The sequence below is a fragment of the Petromyzon marinus genome, chromosome 1 (assembly GCF_048934315.1).
Source record: "Petromyzon marinus isolate PM22_M1 ecotype Great Lakes invasive population chromosome 1, UKy_Petmar_22M1.pri1.0, whole genome shotgun sequence".
NCBI classification, from domain to species: Eukaryota; Metazoa; Chordata; class Hyperoartia; order Petromyzontiformes; family Petromyzontidae; genus Petromyzon; species Petromyzon marinus.
This window is the reverse complement of record NC_133667.1, coordinates 284,858-305,565: the sequence shown is the minus strand read 5'-3', so window position 1 is coordinate 305,565 and position 20,708 is coordinate 284,858. Positions and strand designations below refer to the sequence as shown.

The window sequence follows — 20,708 nt, the reverse complement described above, 5'->3', positions numbered from 1 at the left end:
GCTGTCTCCTGTCCTTCACAAGCCACCTAGCCCAGTAGAAGCTTCACAAATGGTCTGGCTCCATCTCATCGCGATTAATCAACCCCCTTCAGACGTCCTCTATCCAGAGTGAGCGCTTGGCGAAGTGAGCGAAAGCTGATTGGATTGAGCGATCTGCACGGGAAGGAATGGTGATGTTGATGATTATTTGTTTTGGTATCGATGAGTATTATTGATAATCATCATAATTTGTGTATTTATACGGCACTTAAAAAACATCGACAATTCAAAGCGCCTCACACCACAACAATCAATGTCTCAACCATCACGGAAACGTCCCCAAATAACACTTTTGAACTATGATTCATCATTATTTTTAGGTGAGGCCTCGTAAGAATCTCGCCGAAGTTATTTTGTCAGGCCCTCCACCATCCGGCGCGGCCAAACAAATCACTGTCACGCGGTGTATCGTACGAGCTCTTACCGCGACAATTATTCTCGCTTTCAGCGCAGATCAAATCGCGAGTTTTCGTTGCATAAGAATTGTTCTTCTGGCACAACAGCGCTGAGCTGCCAAGCCCAGCGTCTTACATTATGAATTATATTGTGGAACAGGAATAATGATGGCGAGTAGCAGTGACGTGTGTGCGCGCACACACACACAGAGGAGTGCGGCTGGCGTTATCGTAAGGGCTGTTTGCGCGCGCGTCAGGCCCGGCCCGGCTATCGAGCGTGGGGATCTGTGGGGGGTGGGGGGGGTTGTGAGGAAGGAACAGAATGAGGCGTATGTGGCAAATGATAACGCAATTATGGCACGCTGTGCAGCGCGGTGGAAATAGCGGAACGTGACTGCTGCGACGCCGATGATGAATTTCGCGAAAGTTTCAATGGTTTAGCCGATGACAACAACTAAAACACGAATTCACCTGATCTCATCGGATCTCCTCGGAAATCTCGGAAACTGGTCGGGCAGCGATGTGCCGTTTGGAAAGCTTTAAGAATTTGCTACGAGGTCGATTGGGGCCCCATGGTTTATACGCAGCCCTCTTACCAATAACATCTGGGAATCGAGCAGCATTTGTTCAACAAGGCTGACCAACTGCTGATGAGACCCAGAGGATCGAAACCGGTCCAGAGTTTGCGTGCTTAAAACAGCGAACTGGATCGTATTGATCTCGAAGGCCGCTCGGCCGATGGACTACACCAACATTTTGTATTTCTCGGGCGAGGATGATTTTCCGACGTTCTTACAGTAAATTGTTGGCGCACGCGATGATGAATTGCGTTTATTTGTCGGTGAGTATTAACTATTAAGCGTATGTACATGAACGTGTGCTTAATAAATGATCATCATGGTAAGTGTATAAACAGGCTCTCCAATGCCTCCTTTGCTCTGTTCGCGTTGGCATTGGGTTAATGCAAATATCATCAACATGAGCCGTGGTCAATCGACTGCTGGATGAAGGCATCCCCACACCCCTCACGGTCGTGCGATTCCACAATCCGTCTTGCTCCTACACGCGAGCCGATGTCATCACTCCATCTCCACGGTGGATGCCCTCTCGGCTGCCTCTCCGTGCCGCGTCCTGCTGCCCATCCTCCACTCACTCCCTTTCATGGTCAATGCGATGTCTCCAACTGGCGCGCGTTCTCTCATCCGCCTGCTTCTCTCTGTGCCTCTCGGCGTAATTCAAAGCCTCGGCCTCTCTCCCCACGCTTCTATGCGCAATTCTCGGCTTTCGTTACACTTTCTTTAACAATGTCCACGCTTCCCACCCGCGTGCGCACAGATGTAAACAGCTTCCTCCTCCTTGAGGATCATCGGAATGGCGATGTTCATTGTCAAGCACAGTCTTGCTCCAGCGCTGCGCGCTGCCGGGCCGCCTACAGCAGCGAGGCACAGGCACTTTGCCGAGCAGCGCCTCCGGAGGAGATCGCGACTACAAACCCGGAGCGACGTTCAGAAGGACATCTCGCGCAGAAATACAATCGTTGTGTATCCTTGGTCCGACAACGACACGTGCATCTAAATGTAAACGAATTATATCTGGTAGTGGTGATGCTGCTACTGCTGCGTAGGCACCGGTGCACCTCCGATTAGCGCTGTTGGCTACGTACGGTACGGAAGAATTTAAACATACAAGCACAGACAAAACGAATACTCGACACGCTCGTCAGTATCGCTGTTATGAGCGAATGTGTTGGGTTATTTTGTATTTGTTCAAAATCTGTAAATGACGAGAAGACTCATCACAGTATAAACGTGAGTGCAGCCTAGAAGCAAATTCTAAACAAACAAAAAAACACTTTTTTATTTTACCAGGTACGGCCCACTGAACTGTACAGGTCTTTTTCAGAAGCGACCTGGCCACAAATGATAACTCAACGAAGTGGCTTATCACGTGAGAATTTATAGTAGCAGCCAAATACTCAAACGCATGTTTCTAAATGTGGAGGGAAAAAGCGGAGAACCCGGAGAAAAATCCCAGCGACCACGGGGAGAGACACATGCAAACTCTAAATATACAGCAGGCATCAGTGTCGGGATCGAACCCACGAACTCCTGTATAACAGGCGAGATAGTTAGGATGTCGCCACCGCGGCGCCCAACAACACACACGGGTGTGCAGCATCACTGCACGTGCAGGAGCCGTCAGCCTTGTCCAGACCACCAGTTCAAGAGAACTGCACGGGACGGTCACATTGTGTCATCTCTTTGCGTTTGGTGAACTAAATGACAAAACGGCCGCGCGTGCAGTCCTTTTGAGCTGATGGTCTGGACAATGCTGGGCGCTTTTTCTCTGCATGCAGTTTACACCACGGAATATTATTTAAAGATGTAAGTTACATCATCACCATCGCCACGACCCCACACTCCTCACCGACGATCACCTGGGGTTCTTTCTCAGTACGGCTTGGACTGTCGTTTGGGCGGTGGCGCAGTGGTTAGCGCACTCCGCCATGGACCTAGCGAGCCTGCGTTCGATTTCCAAGCCACGGCTAACATCAGTGGCGAACTGGGGACATCTGAACCGGTTCTAGACGCTTCCCCCCTCCAACTGCTAACCCCTTTTCGAGAAAAGAGCACCGACCAGCGTGGTGAAGTATGGTCAAATACCCTGCGCGTAATGAGAGTACAAGTCCCAGGCGGAATGCGACATCGCAAAATCGTGAGAATAGGGGGGTAGGCCTTCATCTAGCAGTGGATTGACCGAATTGGCCTTAACATTTTTCAGATGAAAAGAAGCTCTTGTTTTCTTTCACATCGACCACATTTACATCTCAACACATGGCTGTCGATTAAGGCGGCTGCATCTATAATTGGCTCAATTGACGCCGTGCCAGAGAGGGCTTCGCACGCTCTTGACTGGGAAGCCCCAAAGTCCCAGCGGCGCGTGGCGAGTCCGCTCGACAACCCGCGGGTAACCGAGCCCTCCCCACCCCCAGGCTCCTCGTCAGCAGCGCAAAACACTTTGACCCAGACATCAAGCAAGAGTCGCGCGCGCGTGTTAATTAGCCGGTGGGTGGTTAATTGCACGAATTGTAAAGGTGAGTTGATGATGAGAATGACTTACCCCCTGGCTGCTGTTAAACACGTGGCATCTGCTCCTGGGCGAGGCTATGCGAGTGTGTGCTGGGGGCGTGAGTTAGAGTCCAAGTCACGGATAACATCAGTGGCGCCGCGTGATATCTGAACTGGCAGCCCTAAACCAGCCAAACTTCCCCGCCCCGAGGTCGACTCAGCCTCAATTGAGTACATACCCAGTGCAGTGTGTTATTGGCACCAGAAATGTGTTTGTGTGTTTCTGCACGTTTGGATGTATGTATATGCATGTGCGTGCGTGTTACGCGCGGTGTGTACCGCATTTGGAGAGTGGTGGCGCAGTGATTAGCGCACTGCGCTAGGAGCACGAGGACTCGAGATCGATTCCCGCTCACGGCCAACATCAGTGATACATATTGCAATAGGTCCTGGGCCTCCGCTAGGTCGACTCAGTCTTAAACAAGTGCATTGTGCGGTGTGTAATAAGCATCACTAATGGGGAGATGAAGGCGGTCGGGTGTAGTACAGGCCAATCCACCCCCTCGTGTGCTGGTTTAACCTTAATAGATGCCCGCTGACAGCACTTGCTCCAACAGGCGGCGTATGCTGAGCGACATATCTTCGATACGTGTACGTATGTGCATATTCGGTATACAATCGTCCTTAGCCAATTAAGGCCTCCACAAGCCCTCAGATGTGCTGAGTCAAGGCTGTGTGTAATAGCAAGGTCAAGGTTGTGTGTCATAGCAAGGTCAAGGTTGTGAGTCAAGGCGCAGCCCTACGATTGCTTCTTCACCGCCACTGCTGGCGCAAGCGCGTCCACTTCAAAGAGACCCTCTAGAATATATATTTGGTCTACTCTTCCAGATGCCTTGGAAGCGGTGGCCGTACACACACTTTACTCCACCACGTGTAGAATTACAAAAAAAATATCCTTTCCCAACTGCCGAGTCAAGAGGTCGTTCCTATCTGGCCCCACGATAGGAAGACAAAATTCCCACCACTGGCTCCGCAGGGCTGCCAACAGGAGGAGGTTGAGAACCGATGCCCTGATGCCGATTTGAGCAGCAGCAACAGCAGGAGATCGCTCTGAACACAACGGGGATTGACGCTTCGCCAGTTCGGCGGCGTATGTGGTGCATCCACACCCAGAACTTGCCACGCCCCGCCCTCACGACGCACGGTCACGGCGAAAATCGTGGAATGCGCTGCGCAGTAAAACGACACGGGCTCTCCTCGCTCTCTCCTGAAGCGCTCTCTTCTCGTCGTGGCCAGCAGCAAACCTCGACATGGGCGTTGAGCTCCTGAACGTTGCCGCCGCTGTCATCGCGCTTGAGAATGGAGCTGCGGTGAGCACGAGGCGTCCTGCTTGCTGTTGTGCGTTCAGTGCACGCTTTGCAATTAGCGGTTAGCCGTGCGACAGCCGACATGCGGCGTAGATTACCTCTCGATTAGCACAAGCTGTGCCAGTAATTAGCGTGAATTTGGCATGTACAGGAAGTGCACACTTCCATAATAGAGGTTTTTGAGGTTAGATCGCGTAAATAAATAAATGTGTCGTTAAAACCCGCCACCACCCGACACAGCCAACGAGTAAGGGTTGTCACGTAAACAGAACGTGCCAATTCGTCACTAGTACAGCGTGCCAACAAGGACACTCAATTTATTTTGATAACCGTATGTAACACATTTTTTTCCTGGGTAGTAAGTCTTATTTCGTAATTGCTTATGCCTATAAAGTACAGAAAATGGCTATTATTCCCCACAAACTTTGCTTTGGTGACCAGGCCAGTGACATTTGAAATTTACCTATTTTCAATGAGAAAACGGGCGAATTTGTGTATTTTCGTTCACAAAGTCCGAAAAAACACATGAATCAAAATTTACATGTATTTATACTAAAGTAATAAAACAATACCACAAAATATTTAGAAGTGAATAGTTTTTCGAGATTTACGCTTATACTATAAATCACTTTCACGAATCAGCCCCCAAATGTAGTCTCCCATCATGTTCTCGTTATATTGTCCTTGGTGGCGGTGTTCAAAGTCCAGCATATCCTGGCGGAAGCGCTCGCCTTGCTCCTCCGAGTACGCTCCCATGTTCTCCTTGAATTTATCAAGATGAGCATCAAGGATATGGACTTTGATGAACATCCTACAGCTCATTGTGCCGTAGTTTTTCACCAGAGTCTCAACCAGCTCCACATAGTTTTCGACCTTGTGATTGTCCAGGAAGCCACGATCCACTGCGACAAAGCTGTCCTAAGCCGCTTTCTCCTTACTAATGAGCTTCTTGGGGAATTAATTGCACTCCATGATCTTCTTTATCTGTGGTCCGACGAAGACACCGGCTTTGACCTTTGCCTCAGACAGCTTAGGGAAGAAGTCTTGAAGGTAATTGAAGGCTGCCTACTCTATCTACAGCTCTGACAAATTGTTTCATAAGGCCCAATTTGATGTGCAGTGTTGGCATCAACACCTTCCGGGGGTCCACCAGTGGCTTCCACTTGATGTTGTTCCTCCCCACAAGAGAACTCGGTCCAATATGGCCAGCCCTGCCTGTGGTAGTGCGCCTTGGTGTCCCTGCTGTCCCAAAGGCAAAGATAGCGGGGAAACTTGGTAAAACCGCCTTGGAGACCCACCAGGAATGGCACCATTTTGAAGTCTCCGATTACCTCCCAGCCGTACTCGTCATACTTAAAGGCGTCTAGCAAGGTCTTGATGCACCTCTTTGAGGTGCAACGAGTGAGCCAGGGGAAGAGACGGGTACTTGTTACCATTATGGAGCAGCACGGCTTTGAGGCTCCTAGATGAGCTGTCAATGAAAAGGCGATACTTATTCTGGTTATAGGCAATTCCGATTGCCTCGAACAGACTGGTCACATTGTGGCAGAAGCAGAGCTCATCTTGATGGGTGAAGAAGCGGCAAAAGGTTGGTGACGCTTCCTCTGATCTGCGACTTGCACACTTTCATCCAACAAATTTTGACTTTAAACTTTCGTGACTGCAGGAATTGATATTCTTTGGTTCTTTCAGTAAAGTCACGTAGATAGAAAAATAATAATAAAAAGTAAAGTGAATAAAAAAAATAATGTAGACTGTAGCCTGGTTCTTAATCGGAGTGAGTGTACTGGCAATCTCTGATGTGGACTGTAGCCTGGTTATTAAGTTTGGTGAGTGTGCTGGCAGTCTATAATGTAGACTGTAGCAATGGTTATTAAGCTGGGTGAGTGTCATAGCAGTCTATAATGTAGACTGTAACCTGGTTCTTAATCGGAGTGAGTGTACTGGCAGTCTATAATGTAGACTGTAGCCTGGTTCTCTTATTTTTAGTCTTATTTGTACTTTTATTACTGAAAGAACCAGAATAAGACAACATTAAATACTTATATTCTTGGTTCTTTCGGTTAATTAACGTTGAAGGGAAACAATAAAATAATATAAGATATATGAAACAATAAAATTCTCACGACGTTTCGACTGTAACACAAACAGTTATCATCAGGTGTGAAAAACCAACGGCAAGAAGCATTTGAAAGAAGTGGCGGTTTGTATTTATTCAGAAATATAATAATAAATTAATAAATATATATTGATAAATATCATAAATATAATAATAAAATAATAAATACAAACCGTCACTTCTTTCAAATGCTTCTTGCCATTGGTTTTTCACAGCTGATGATGACTGTTTGTGTTACAGTCGAAACGTCGTGAGAATTTTATTGTTTTATATATTTTTTATTGTTTCCCTTCAACGTGACTTTACTGAAAGAACCAAGAACATGAATCACTGCAGTCACGAAAGCTTTAAATCAAAATTTACATTAAATACTGTCAGTGCGCTCACTCAGTTTAATAACCATTGCTACAGTCTACATTATAGATTTCCAATATGCTCACCAGCTTAAAAACCAGGCTACAGTCTACATTATAGACTGCCAGTACGCTCACCGAGGTTAAGAACCAGGCTACAGTCTACATTAGTGTTTTTTTCGTTTATTTTTTTCTTTTTTCTCTTTTTTATTCACGTTATTTTTATTTTTCTATCTAAGTCACTTTACCGAAAGAACCGAATAATATTTCATCCAACAAGTTCCACTGCTTGAGCCTAGACGTTAAAAGCTCGGCATTGGACTTGGTGAGAACAAGCTCTCTGATCAAGTCACTGAGGTCTTTTTGGTTCGGGGTAGTATGGGTTTCTCAACGCTGCTCCACCTCTGAAATTGGCATCTGGATCTACAACGTCTTCCTCGCTCTCTAAATTGCTGCACTTTTCTCAAGACGGCTGCTCTCTCCCCGAAGGAGTGGGTACGGGGAGCTCATGGCAGTGTGGCACTGGGGCGATGGATGAAGGAAGGTCCGGATACGTGATAGCAGGTGCGTTCTTGCCAGTCCGAGGTTTGGAAGGGTCCACCATGCAGAAGTAGCAGTTGCTTGAGTGGTCAGTGGGTTCCTGCCAAATTCTTTGGATAGCGAACTTCACGGCTCTCTTTTCCTCTCTGTACCATCCCACAAAAATACATTTATTTGACCCATTACTAATGCGTAAGAGATTCTCGCAACATTTTTCATATATGATGTTTTTTCAATAGCATTGGAAATTGTAAAACATTTTAAAATTTAAAACTTTAACAATCTTTTTTTTTTTACAAATTCTATAACATTAAATTCTGAGCAACCATTGTCCATCTTACCTTTTCGAGTTTTTTTGCATTCCTCGCAGGTGAAATGAGGTGCCCAGGGTTTGTCTTTATCCCCAACAGGCATGCTGAAATATGCCTTGTAGCCCTCACACATCTTAGCAGATGCTTCCAAAGAGTACTTTGTCGCTCTTGTCTTGATAAATTGGTCGCAGACATAGCAAAATTTGTCTGCCGGATGCTTGCAGCCTCTTGATCCCATCTCAGAAAAATGCAGATATGTATCCACTTAGGCAGCTGTAACTTAACTGAATTGGTGGACCAATCAGTTTCAAGGACAATGCATATATTATCATAGTATGTTTTTTGTTTGCATTTTGACTGCAGGTATTGTGGTTAATGCAGACATGAATCCTTGTAAAAAAGGTTTCTGTTTTGTTGCCAGAAAAAAGGGGAAAAACCCTATTATTACATTTTGGTACTGGCAAAGGAGGTCTAATGATGGAGATGCTCACCCCGAGCCCTCATTACTTTGATAGTGCATTGTCTTTGAGCTGTACGCCTTTTGGCGTCATCTGGTCGAGCACTAATTGGGTCGAGGCTCAAAAGAAAGCCGTCCCTTGGTGTGGACCAATCAGTTTCAAGGACAATGCATATATTATCATGGTATGCTTTTTGTTTTCATTTTGACTGCAGGTATTGTGGTTAATGCAGACATGAATCCTTTTAAAAAGGTTTCAGTTTTGTTGCCAGAAAAAAAGGGGAAAACCTATATTATTATATGAACTGGTGGGCTTAAGGCCCCTGTATTTATACTATTTATATTACTGGAAAGTTCTAGAATGTTCTAGAAGTTACTCCAAGTTTACTTAGCACTGAATCTATCTGGAATGTTCTGGAAATTAGGTAAATTTCAAAATATCAATGTCCTGTTCACAAAAGCAAAGTTGATGGGAAATAATAGCCATTTTCTGTACTTTTGAGGCATAAGCAATTAGGAAATAACACTTACTACCCAGGAATAAAAATAAATAAAAAATGGTTACACAGTGTAATGTTGAAGTTCTGTGCAAAACTAGCTACTACTGGCCAAGACTAATTCGAGAATCTATCGAAATTGAAAGAAATAAAATAACTTTTACCGTTCGGATAGCGACCGCCTTAGTGCTGCTAATACATTATTTAAATGCATGCCTACAAAGGGAAGCTTACTTCAATAGGGATACCGTTGGTACGGATATTTTAATACACACAACAGACAGGCAGGACAAGTTCAAAGGGCTCGCATAATGCACATGCATAATGTACGTTGCCTTAGTAATGCAACCCCCCTCCCCCCAGGTCGCGCAAGAGCGCAGAAGCGTGGTCACCACATCTACGTCTCTCTAAGGAACGAAACAGGCGGACTTCTCCACAAATCTGGCTGTCGCCTGATTAAGCTAGTTGTAATTACTGGCGAAACGTTGTACTCAGATTGTAAATGTTGTGGCTTGGCTCTCCAACACACCGGTGTGCTGTACTAGTGACGAATTGGCATGTTCTGTTGACGTGACAACCCTTACTAGTAACGACACAACATTGATATATTACCCAAACACCTCTTATGGATGATACTGGTCCCGAAAGCCTTCGTGTTAAAGTGCACACTTACTGTGACAATTAGTGTTAAAGTAGCAGTGAAATTCCCACTTTTACCTCAAATGATAAACCACTTGTGGCCACGGAATCACTTGTAGCAGGCACGAGCCAGTCGGTTTGTCTAGTCCTCACCAGGACCCCTATCAACCAGAGAGAGCCTTGCCTATAAACGTCTGGCAGCTCTGGCTCAAGCGACCCTGACTCTGCCGATGAGACACCGATTGCCAAAGCCGGTCCGGAGTCCTGCTTGCGTTGAATAAATGCTACGTGTATGATGCGCTACCAGAAGGAAGGCCGTGTGGCTGATGAGATGTGTAAAACAATACGCGATCAATCTTTGTTTTATGTTGAGGGACAGCAGGAGGCGGATTGGCTGATCATCTTAACCACGACTCTCGTTCTGTGTCGAGTCTTGTGTGTAACTGGGACCCACGTTTCACACGGAACAGCTGGCGGTTGACTGAGTAGAAACAGCATTGAGTGAAGGTTTAAATGCGGCCCTGTCACGACGTTAGATCAGGCTGTAAGGTGGTCCCGCCATCTCGCGGCCACGTCTGGGATATAACCGGTTGGTTATCACAGGGTGACTGAATGGGCCCTAATGAACGTCTCTTCGTAATTAAGAAACACACATGTTAACTGGCTAATTGGTTTATTGGAACGTTCATTCGCATGGAATATAAACACTGAGGTGAGGAGGAGAGAGAGGGAGTCGTTTGTCCTCCTGCATGTATGAGACGCCTTGTTGAGACTGACACGCACAAAACAAAGACACGAACACACAGACACATACACACATACACACATACACTGACAATAACACTGACACTCTCACACTGTCATACTAACAATCATACACTGACACTCTCACACTGGCAACACTGGTCTACATTTTTAGACGCCGTCTGCTTCAGAGATGAAATGTGCTGTTTATTATGGATTTTGACGTGCTGAATTCAAGTATGACAATTTAAACAAGTGATTGACTACTGTTCCCAAGATATTTAGGTTTTTTGTTACATTTAACGTCTACGTATATTATGTAGATAGTAGAGTTTTACTTATAAATGCTAAACCTATGTTTTTCATGTGTTTATGGTTGCTTTACATGATAACATGTCACGTGTCCTGTTCATGTAACACTACAAAAAGGGTTATATAAATACAATTTATTATTAAACAAAAAGCAAAAAATCTATTATGTATATATAGGGTGTTTCAAACAGATGGACCCGATTTGAATTCGTTATATCTCTGAAACCACGAACCGCCCATGAATGAAACTCTTACCACTTGAAAGGGCGGGGCATAGAGTTTTAAATGATTACCACTAGATGCCTCTCCCAGCGCACAAACAGCTCCTAGGCTCAGTCATTCGCAAGATGGTGACCCCGCAACACAAGGCGCGTTTTGCGTTCTGCAGTTCAGCAAGACTGAATCCGTAATTGCGGTGCAGCGTGCGTTTCAACGGCGTTTTGGCATTGATCCGCCAATGTCAAAGAGGATTCGTCGTTGGTACCGACAATTTGAGGAAACAGGCTGCTGTTGATGTAAGGGGAAGAGCACAGGGCGACCACGCACCTGAGAGGAAAACGTGAGAAGAGTGGCGTTTTGGACGAATTCAACTATCGACTCGATGTTGTCCATACAGCAGGTGGAGGGCACAAAGAGCATTTATAGAATGGTTAGTAAAACTTAACTCATTAAACCGTTTGTAACTTTTTGTGTAATTGTAACAAGTTGCCATCGTGAAATATACTGCTTTTAAATTGGGTGTATCTTTTTCAAACACCCTGTGTATATAGTACATAGTTTAGTCCTTTTCAGCATGTACTTGGCGCTTCTTGGCTTGTCTCTTCTATTCATTAAATGGAGCATCTCTTGTCACTGTCCAGCAATAGTCTGCAAGCATTGATGGGCTCCATTTGCCCTGATAGCGTTTCTCCATTGTTGCAATTAGAGGCAGACCGAAACTGAATTTCTGGTTTCGGCCGAAACCGAAAGTAAACCGAAAGTTAACTTTTTGGCTTCGGCCGAAACAGAAACTATGCCGAAAGAGGCCATTTGCCAACTTTCGGCACCGAAACCGAATTTTGGTCGGCCTCTAATTGTCAGACTTCGAATCTCGGTATCAACACGCGTGTTGACTGAAGCGAATGCAAACATAAGCCAAGGCGGGCAGGCGGCTGGGAACAGACAACAGAGGCACTTTGTTGTCGTCCCGCCAAAGAGACTCCACCCACGGATGGAGATGCAGGCTGCCGTCTGTTGAACGGTCGTATATACATTAGCAGACTATGGTTGTGGCTGTAACCTCGCTCCCAAGCTGCTGCTGACGTGTGTGTGTTTGCAGCCTATCGCATAGGATTGCCGAGCGCCGACTGACCGGCCGATATGCAACTGCACCTCAACAGGTGGTTCAACTTCTCTGCCGTACATGAGGTAAAAAGGTGAGTATCCCGTGGCCGAATGAGGCGCCATCCTATAAGCGGCCATCCTATAAGCGGCCAGGACACCAGGGATGTGCAGATCCCAGTCAAGCTGTGATTGGCTCACCTGGTGACAAACCATGGAGGTGAGCGTTCTGTTCAATCGCTCAACCAAACCATCAGTCTGTGGGTGGTATGGGGAGGTACGAATTTTCTGCGTGCCCAACATGTCGCAAACGTCCCGCAGCAAGGTGGACGAGAAATTTCTTCCCTGGTCGGTCAGCAACCGCTCGGGATCACCCTTGTCCAGGACATAGCCCTGAACAAAGGCCTTGATGATGGCTGCTGCCGACTGGTTGGGGCGCGGCCATGCCATTGGCCAACAGGTGAAATATTCCACCCCAACCAGCAGGTACTTGTTACCTCGGGGAGTGGCTGGAAAGGGGCCAAGGACGTCCAAGGTAACGAGCTAATTGATACGAGTCACCTGGATGGACTGCAGAAGAGGGCAAGTTTGCCAGGCAGTTGGCTTCCATTTTGCACAATGAGTGTAGCACTGCAGCAAATCTGCTACGTCTTTGGCCATCCCGGGCCCAAAAAAAAGGAAATTGGAGTGTGGCCAGGGTTTTGTGCACCCCTAAATGCAGGAGACGTTTGTGCACAGCCAAGATGGCTTTACCCCGCAGCACGGTGGGTACAACTATCGTGTATCGTCATAGGCTGTCATCCCATGACATTAAGAGGCTGTCACACAAAACAAAATATGCGAGACCATCACAGTCATCCCCTTCCGCAGGCTTCCTAGCCCGACGGCGAAACTTAAGGAGGGAAGCATTCTCCACTTGGAGGCGACCCCAATCATCACGGGTCAGATCGAGCAACATATCCTGGGAGAGTGCACCCTCAGGGTTCACCCCAGGACCTGTCTTGGCCGTCACAGCGAGGTGCTTGGGCAAATCATCAATCGACTGCCTACAGCGACTCGATCTTAGGAAGCATGCACACTTGTCCGCTGTTGGCAGACGCGACAAAGCATCAGCATTACAGTGCTGGGTATCCTTGCGATATTCGACAGTTAATGCGTAGTCTTGCAGGATTTCTAGACAGCGCGAGAGTTGACCAGATGGCTGGTCCACTCGCAGCATGTATTGAAGGGCGGCGTGATTGGAACGAACAGTGAAGTGCCTCCCGTACAAGTAAGGTCGGTATTGTTGGATGAAAAAGACGATTGCTAACAGTTCATGATGTGTCACACAATACCATTGCTCTGCTGGAGACAATACCCGGCTACCATATGCAATAACTCGCTTAACCCCGTCAATGACTTGCGACAAAACACCCCCGATTCCGGTGTTACTTGCATCTGTGTCAAGAATGAAGGGCAACGTAAAATATGGGTAGCTCAGCGGAGGGGCATTCACAATCCCATCGCACAGTGAATTAAATGCATCCTCCTCCTTGCCCCAGTGGAACTTGACGCCCTTGGCCATTAGTGCATTGAGGGGTTTGACGATGGAAGCAAACCCCACAACAAATCGTCGGTAATAGGATGCAAAACCGAAAAAGCTCCTTACCTCCCCCACCGATGTGGGGGTTGGCCATGAGCGGACACAATTGTTTTTTTCGGGGTCGGTGGCAATACCCGACCGGCTAACAATGTGGTCAAGGTAGCGCACAGATTCACGCAAGAGATGGCATTTCTGTGGCTTAAATTTAAGGTCGGCCGCACGCATCTTAACAAAAACTGCCCTCAGCCAATCCAGGTGTTCATCGAAAGTACGACTGAAAACAATCACGTTGTCTAAATAGATTAAGCACGAGTCCCACTGAAGCCCGACACAAACCAGCTCCATCAAACACTGGAATGTTGCCGGGGCCGAGTGGAGACCCATGGGTAACCTGTTAAATTCGAACAGATCCTGTGGCATGTGGAAGGCAGTCTTTGGTTTTGACTATGCATCAAGTAGCAGCTGCCAGAAGCCCGGCAAGAGGTCCAGGGTCGAAAAATAATGTGCTCCTGCCAAAGTATCAAGGGATTCGTCCATACGGCGGAGGGGGTACGCATCAGTTACTGAAACCTTGTTTAGCCTGCGTAAGTCCACACAAAATCGCAAACTCCCATCGTGCTTTTTCACGAGCGCGATGGGGGCTCCCCACAGGCTGGTGGATGGGGAGATTATGTCAGCAGCTAACATGTCATAGACAGCCAGCCTGACATGTTCTTTTTCAGCAGGGCTTAAACGGAACGAGTTCTGGCAGATGGGCGCAGCATCACCCATATCAATGTGATGTTTCAATAATTTAGTGCATCCAATGTCAAATTGAGATTTACTAAAAACATCAGAAAATTCCATTAGCAGGGCGCGTAATTTACCCCTCTTGGAATTTGACAAATTGCAGCCGATGAACAGAGCAAATCAACCATTTATCATCGGGGTCAGAGTGCAGTTGTGGCCGAGGCATGGTTCCGACATGGCCTATCATCAAATCAGCATGGAGCGCCGGCGTGGCATGAGCGAGCACGGTGCCCTGAGCTATTATGGTCGTGCGTAGCCCAGCATTCAAGACCTGGATAAACGGGTCACAATCCCCAGAAACCAGTGTCTGCGCACCAACCAGGGACGCGATGTCCAGGAGCCCAGCAGCCTGACGACACGTGCCTCCGTAGATCGCAGTTGTAGCAGATGACAGGGCAGCGTCCGTCCGTTGAGATGCTCGTCCCCGCTGTCGAAGATCCCGCAGACGCTGGCGGTCGTCGGCCCTCCAACTCCCAGCTTGAGTGGACGCAAAGGCCTGGGCGGGTTGACGCTCCTCTGACGGACAGCAGGACTCGGTCGGCGCGGCACAGGCCGCAAGGCCAGTGTCCCGTTGGAGAAGGAGGTGTGCATGAATGCACCTCATGGCCCATAGAGAAGACATGTCGCCATCGTCGATGGCATGTATCGGCACCCACAAGTGCCGTGCCAGCGCCAGTAGTTTTTCTAAAACCAGCGCGTCGATTCCCTCGAAACCTATTTAAAGAAAGGTGGCCTTCGCCAGTGCGAGCAGCGCGCTGCAGAAGGCAAGGGGAGTCTCGGACTCACCCTTCTTCCAAGAGGCGAACTGGTGTCGAACGTCCGACGGCGGCCCGTAGATGTTGGTCAAGTGTTACAACGCCTGTTGCAAAGTGGACCGCTCCTCCCATGGAATGGTGATGAGGGCGGCGAGGGCATCATCATCCAACGCGTCCGGGAGCGCCTGCAGCGCCTCCTCCTCTTTCCATCCCGCCATTTTGCGGTGTGAGAGGAAACGGCGCTGGAAGGCTGCCCAGTCGCCGCCCGCTGCTGTAAACTCTTTAAGGATGGGCAGCTGTGGGAAGATAGTCGGCGCGCGTCTTGCAGGAAGACGATCGCCATTACTTTTGGCGTGAACACCTCCGCCGTCGTCGCACAAAATGGTGGCTCCTTGCGGCGGTTGCACTGCTGCTGACGTGGCGGCCACTGATAGGAGCCGTTCGTAGCCGGATGTGACGTCAGACCCATGGTGCCCTCGTCTTCCGGCGGACGCTCCGCCACTTTCAGCGGGAGTTACAAAAATTTGTGCGGGAGTCATGGAATCGGTGGCGGCAATGGCAGCTCCATCCTCCACCACCGCCGGCTATCCGTGATGGATCTCGTCCAGGATGGAGGTTGCGGCGTGTAGGAGGTCAGCGATGCGCCAGTGCGCCGCGTGCAGCACTCTCCCTGGTGGTGATGTCCCGCCAGATGACTGGGCAGGCAGTGGCTCGGCCGGCGAAGCTCCCTCCTCTCCAGCCTGAGTTGTTATGTCCACAGCAGCTGTGTCGTCTTCTTCTTCGCCCGGAGCCCTGGCACGTATCTTCCTCCGCGTTTCCATTGTCACTAATATAAGGCCACTTCTGACACCAATTGTCACGGGTAATAAATGGGAGGAAGCTTTCTCTGAGGCAACACGTGTATTACAAACTTAGCAAATACAATTCAAGGGGTAACGGCCCCTTCACCCGATGTGCTACGTAGCCGGCTAGCTCGCCTCTTGGCTATCCCTACAGCTACCCTGCTGGGGGTCTTGAGTCTTCTCTGACGTCTTCACTGGTTATAAGCTCGGAGCTTTACTGGTACAGCTCCAGCCTCACCCTGGCCCGGCGTTTGGCTTTGCCCACAGGGCTCTTCTCTTCAGGGCTCCAGGTTGGTCTTCAGCCGGGCGATACTGAGCTGAGCCGTTCAGGACCCTGGCTTATATACAGGGTCCCAGCTCACTCCGCCCCTGGCCACGCCTTTCTTCCAGAACCTTCTCGAAGGCCCTGGAGAATGACCTCATCCCCCAGGCCCCTTCCGGGGGCCTGGGGTCCCAACCGTTGGTCCCGATGCTTCCACCCTGGGATTGCCTCGGGCCAACTGCCCATCATCACTCTTGAGCAGGTCCCGCCTCGCTTCTGCTCTCTACTGGCCTGAGCTAGTACTGCCGGCTATGAGTAGTGGCGATCGTGGCCAACCACGCCACTACAATTGCATCATCCATGACTTCCAGTAATAACATGATGCAATTAATATCATATATGATGAAATAGCAGGTTCAGATTGCATCATTCATTGTTTTGAACAAAAAGCAAGTATTGTCCAAAAACACAGTCATGGCTTTATTCATAGATCCAGTCAATAATATCTGGTTTAAATTGAGATGCCTTCCCTTTATAATTCACTTTTCCTCCACCATTCCCAAGTCAAGGGTCGTATATACTGACCCAGTAGCATATTTTGGAAACTAAGAGTCAATCAACAATTTTCATTGTCAGTGACCCAGAATTAGTAAAGTTGGACTACATTTATTTTGGAAGCATTTTGGCTGTAGACCAGTGCAATCATACTGACACTCACACTGTCACACTGACATTGACACTCTCACATTGATACGCACACTGACACTCACACTGACACTCGCACACTGACACTCTCACACTGACACGCACACTGACACTCTCACACTGACACACACACTGACACTCACACTGACACTCTCACACTGACACTCTTACACTGACACTCTCACACGGACACGCACACTGACACTCTCAAACTGACACCCTCACACTGACACGTACACTGACACTCTTACACTGACACTCTCACACGGACACTCTCACACTGGCACACACTGACACTCTCACATTGACAATCACACTGACACACTTTCTCTCGCCCTGCTCCGCTCTGGAATTCCCTCCTCCCTTCATCATCGTCGTCATCGTCTCTTTTGGCCCTTTGGTCTTGTGCTCAGCAACTACTTAAAAAATTGACACTCATGTTCGGTGTGCGTGAGTGTTCTGTATTGGGGAGCAGTGGCGCAGTGGTTAGCACATTGCGTTACATCGCCCCATCCTGCGAAAAATCCGGCAGGACCCGCCTGAAAAGATGCTTGAGACTCTGTGAGGCTTCCCTCGGTAAACTGGTGGAATCATGAACAAAATAAGGATTGGTTTGGGTTTCAGAGCTGGGGTTAGTGCAGTCGTTGTGTTTGCGTCAGTGTTTAGAGCTACGTTGGGGTATTATAGGGTTACACTACCTACAATATGAGCTATGGGTGAGCGATGCGAATCAGTTTGGTTTGGGATTAAGGCTAGGGCTGGATTTGGGCTAGGATTTCTAATCTTAGGATGGATAAATTATGTTCACGTTCATTACACAGGAAGTGCCTAACAAAGCCCAGGACTCCTGAATCTGGAGGGTCCTGTCAGAGTCGATTGCCCATTGCTTTACGGAGCACGCAACAGCGCGCGGTAGGAAATTAGTGGCCGGAAAATGCCTTTACAATGAGACTGCATTAAAAAATCCACAGCGCTCACAGCGCCTTCATAAAATATATAAATATATAGCTCACCACAGGGTGGCAGCATCGTGTCAACTACAGCCACTAAATTCGTGATGAGTCCGTGTTGTGTGTCGCACACTTTAGCGTGGAACTTAAGACCCGTATCGAACACAGCGGGCCCTAGTCTATACACATCAGACACTTTGCCAGCATTCGGTCAAGAGAGTCTGACTCTGCTGATAAGACACCGAATGGGGAAACCAGTCCAGAGTTGTGCTTGCATTCAACCAATTTTACTGAAGTGATGTACTGGCAGAACGCCGTGCGGCTGATGGGATGTGTAAAAAAAATACTCGGTTTTTATTTATTGTTTTACGCGAAGGGACAGATATGGGAAAGATAAGGCGAATTGGCTATCTATTCAATTAGTTTAATTGTGTCCTCCACACCGAGTCCAATAATTATTTATGTTCACTATAATGACAGTCTCTTACGCGCAGGTGAGGACTCCGGAAGTATCGAGTGGAACCTCGCTCATGATTTGAGGACCAACTTTGGTAGAAGCGTCGCCAATCAGACCGACGAATCCACACGAAGCCCATCCTGCCTCCTCATGATCTGTCCCTCCACATACCACGTCACAGCTACCTATCTCATCAGTCGCGCAGCATGCCAGGAGTGCATCTTAGCAGCATCGGTTCAATAGAAGCCAACTCTGGACCGGTTCTGACATTCGGTTTCTCATGAGCAGAGTTCAGGCTCGCTTGATCGAATACTGGTGAACTGCCCCATGTTTACAGGCAAGGAGACTCTCTATTAAACATGGGTCCTAGTTCTACCGGAAACTGTGCACAGTAAATACCTAACACGAAATAATTGTGAGTATCGTTGTGGAGAATGCAAGTCACAACGTACAGAAATATTTAAATAATTATGTATCCCAGCTGTATATGTGTGTACGTATTAATTATTAACATATTTATGTATGTTTAACTTCTTTCGCACCGTACGTAGCCAGCCTTGCTAATCGGAGGTGCGGGGAAGGACAACAAACTGTATATAAACATCGCAATAGTTACAGTTTACCTGCAAAACCATTCATTTGGGATCACACAGCAGCAGTTGTAGCAGGACCCTCCTTGCGCAAGAGTCTTGAGACTCGGTGAGGCTTCCCCGGGTAAACGAGCGGAATCATAGCAACAGCAAAACTTTGGAAATATGTGTCCATCAATCCTCGTGTAACTTGATATCACAATGGACGGCGTGAGTGAACTGCTGTGCACCCCGCGGACAGCCCGTAGATAGCCCACAGACATCATGCGGACAACCTGCAGACATCACGTGGACAGCCCACAGAGAGCACGCAGACAGGCCGCGGACAGCACGCTGTGGTTGGTGGTGGCAGTGCGAGCTTCCGTGGTGTTCTCAGAATTCTAGTCGCGGCACCGCCGCTCCGACTCGCAGTGCCGCACGAGGGTGATGAATCGATACCTCGACCCCTCCTACAGTAGCTCTACCCCCAACCGCCCCCTAAATCCAGCACCATCTCTATCCATAACCCAAACTTCTAACCCCAAATCTATCCCTAACCCCAACTCTATCCCTAACCCCATTCCTAACCCCAACTCTATCCCTAACCCCATTCCTAACCCAACTCTATCCCTAACCCTACTCCTTACCCCAAATCTATCCCTAACCCCAACTCTATCCCTAACCCCTTTCCTAACCCCAACTCTATCCCTAACCCCATTCCTAACCCCAACCCTATCCCTAACCCTACTCCTAACCCCAAATTTATCCCTAACCCCAACTCTATCCCTAACCCCTTTCCTAACCCCAACTCTATCCCTAACCCCATTCCTAACCCCAACTCTATCCCTAACCCCATTCCTAACCCCAACCCTATCCCTAACCCTACTCCTTACCCCAAATCTATCCCTAACCCCAACTCTATCCCTAACCCCTTTCCTAACCCCAACTCTATCCCTAACCCCATTCCTAACCCCAACTCTATCCCTAACCCCATTCCTAACCCCAACCCTATCCCTAACCCTACTCCTAACCCCAACTCTATCCCTAACCCCAACTCTATCAATAACCCGACTCCTAAACTCCAACTCTATCCCGAGCCCCATTCCTAACTCCAACTCTATCCCTAACCCAAACCTTAACCCCAACTCTATCCCTAACCCAAACTCCTAACCCAAACTCTATCCTTAACCCCACTCTTAACCCCAACTCTACCCCTAACCCTACTCTAACCCTACTCCTAACCCCAACTATATACATAACCCTAACCCCAACTCTACCCCTAACCCCAACTCAATAACCCGACTCCTAAACTCCAACTATATCCCTAACCCAAACTCCTAACCCAAACTCTATCCTTAACCCCACTCTTAACCCCAACTCTACTCCTAATCCTACTCTACTCTACCCCTAACCTTACTCCTAACCCCAACTCTATCCCAAATCCCAAACCATAATAATTTATCCATCATAGATACAATTTATCATCACTATCATCCAATTAATTGCACATTCATCATTATCATCATTATATTAATTTATTTTCCGATCAACCTCACAATCTTCATCATTATACATTCGTCCAGCTATAGTCAATTCATTTCATCATCAGCTTAATGATCATAATCCTCATCATTGT

General features: G+C 47.9%; 1 protein-coding gene and 1 long non-coding RNA gene across 2 annotated transcripts in view; one reads left to right on the top strand and one right to left on the bottom strand.

Moving 5' to 3' along the window:
- Positions 1-4,652, bottom strand: part of LOC116944195 (tyrosine-protein kinase SYK-like) — a 78,954-nt gene extending 74,302 nt beyond the window's left edge. The window contains exon 1 of the mRNA XM_076074136.1: positions 3,555-4,652. The gene's annotated coding sequence lies outside the window, so the exon portion shown is untranslated. The remainder of the gene's footprint in view (positions 1-3,554) is intronic.
- Positions 4,653-4,668: 16 nt separating this feature from the next.
- LOC142930990 (uncharacterized) overlaps positions 4,669-20,708 on the top strand; it is a 39,795-nt gene continuing 23,755 nt past the window's right edge. The window contains exons 1-2 of the long non-coding RNA XR_012946990.1: positions 4,669-4,872; positions 9,510-12,256. This is a non-coding gene — a long non-coding RNA (uncharacterized LOC142930990). The remainder of the gene's footprint in view (positions 4,873-9,509; positions 12,257-20,708) is intronic.